Genomic DNA, 2,681 nt, shown 5'->3' with positions numbered 1-2,681 from the left:
GAAAGCAGCAATCTTGCAACTGTTACCTTTTTTAACTATTAAAGGAAGACAAGGAGAGAATACAGAAGTGTTGATCTGCAGTTCCATGTGTACTAAAATACATGTTTAATTTTCACTGCTTTTGGATATATGGCAACACTTCAGTGAATCTAACCCTTTAACAGCATGTTTACATGGACTCTGAATAGGACCCTGGGTAGGATGAACATAGTTGGCATTCAGAGAACAAGAAAGTTAAAAATATAAAGTTGTGGTTTTGCTTTTTTATTTATTTTTTTGTACAAGTGCTTCTGCATAGACCTCAAACAGGCACAAAGGCAGATAAAGGAACAACACAGGATACTCTGGAAAACTGTGGGATACCATTTTTGCCAGAGAGGTCTGGTGTTTAGTTGCCTGAATAAAGGGGGATGGCTTTCCTTCACATTAAATAAATACCAATGGAGATCTTGGCAGCTATATTCACCTTCTACTTGAAGCTATGGAGCCATTCCCTCACCAAAAATTCTCTTTGAACATAACAGGTTTATCTGCAGTCAAATTTAGCAGCATGTATCATCAATGAAGACAGCGTGGGGAATACTGCAGAAGGCTGCTCACAGCTGAACTGTGGCAGTTCCCCAGGCATCACACCACAGATAAATTTGGAGCAGCCAAACATACATCACAAAAAAAATAAATAAATTTTTAAAAATTCTCTTTCAAAGGGTACAGCTTTAGGACTGCATAACACAATGTGCCAGCAGCAAAGCTTCTGTGTTAGAAACTGCAATTGATTGGTGCAGCAGTGTCGCAAAACGCTATGCGGAGAATGGCAGATTCTTCTGGCAGAGATACTTGCCTGAATTTTTTTTTTTTTACCCTCATAATGAGAAACAAAAGCATTTCACTGCATGCAAGAACTCCATTATAGTAATTTTTGTTGGTTAAATCCAGGCAACTCCATCCATAATCCTTGCAAGTTGTCTTGTAACAGAGATTGAAGAAGGTAACAGAGATTGAAGAAGGTAGCTCCTACTTAACTGTATCTCTAGCAACACTGGAGCACCAGCATTTTCCTGCTATATGTGTAATTCTCCAGGTTTAGCCTTGAATATGTTTTTGGAGTATGAATGCAGGATTTCTGTTAGCTTATCCATCCAGGACATTAAAGTCTGGGGTACTTTGTTCACTCTGATCGATATGTAATTTGTTTATCTTTCCTATTGCTGTTTCAGTCCTAAATGTTTCAAGACATAAAAACTTGAATTTTTCCCTGAGAAAGAGATAGTGAAATAAAATGTCAAACCTTTTAGTAGAATTGGAGGTAAATAGGGATTTGTGACTGCCACCTTTAATTTTGTAGTAGATGATATTTATGTTGTTAGGTACTTCATCTGCACTTTCACTCTCTTCTCATAGACAGTTGCAGACTATAAGATATTTAAGGTATTTTAGTTACATATACTGCTCCCTCTTGTGCTTACACCACTCTGCTCTCTTCCACTGCATGGTCAGACAGATTAGTCTCCTACATTTTGCACTGAAATGGAGGAGAAGCACTCAGATGGACAGAGATTGGTCTCTGTGATTAAATGTCAGATGATGTGAATCACCATCCAAAGAACAGCACATGCAGCGAGTTCAGCCTCCCCAAGGACAGCTGACTCACTTTGGATGCCCTGTTCATCAGAGCTGGATTGCTAGCCAAGGCCTTTTGAACAGTCCGTGAGTTATGGCTGGACTGTAACGAGGAGGCTCTAACTAAGCGTGCAAACCCAGCCTGTTCCTGTGGAGCTCTGCTCAGCTGTCAGCCTGCTTGCTCAGCAGCTTTTGCTGAGTGAATTGCAGTGAGCTGTGTGAAAAACACAGCAATGGAACAAAGGGTTAAACACTGTGTACAAACTAGAAAGTGTCTTCATGTATAGGCAGTAGAGTGGGAAGCGAGTAAAAAGAAGTACTGAACGATACAACACTCAGGTATTATGCGATGGTACCAGATAATTACCTCAGCACAACACAGTAGCATCTTCACTCAGCTAAAAAACTGCCTCTTCATGGAAAAGTAGATAATTTAGAGCTTGAATAAAAGAAAAATATGGACTTAAACTTCTGTATACACTTGCAGAGGCTCAAAAAGCATATTCAATATACATATGATTGTAGTGCAGGGTTTAAGGACTGTTGCTGAAACCAGTGTAGGAGCAGTGGACCAGCCAAAAGTGTCAAAATAACCCCAAGAAGTCTCAAAAGCAAGGAAACTCTTACCACTTCTGAGGATAGAGTGCAGCAAGGACATCTGGGATTAGTTGAGTGATAGGGATGGAGTCTCCTAGAAGATACATGGTGTGGTTAGCTTTTTCAGTTGGAGCCACGTCCCCCTGTTGCCCTGTCATTCTCCTGTAAACACAGGTTAAAGGCCCTCTCGTCTGCTTGTAGGTGCTAAGAACAGGCAGTTCATCTTGCAGGTTGGGCTTTGCCTAATTATGTTGTGATCCAGGGGAAGACAGGATAAATTCAAGTATATCGTCCTTGCTTCTTCAGGTTGTCTGGAAGGCAAATTTTCACTTGTTATAACCAAGTGTTTCCACTGCTTCCTTGAGAGACTCTGCAATTGTACATGACTGGGAGGTGAACAGAAATAAGACCTTTGTGTGTTACAGTTGAACATAGTTCATTTCTCTATGTGAGTCTGCTGGGAT

The sequence above is a fragment of the Chaetura pelagica genome, unplaced genomic scaffold, assembly GCF_000747805.2.
Source record: "Chaetura pelagica isolate M959 unplaced genomic scaffold, ChaPel_1.0 scaffold37, whole genome shotgun sequence".
NCBI classification, from domain to species: Eukaryota; Metazoa; Chordata; class Aves; order Apodiformes; family Apodidae; genus Chaetura; species Chaetura pelagica.
This window is presented reverse-complemented; position numbering follows the sequence as displayed.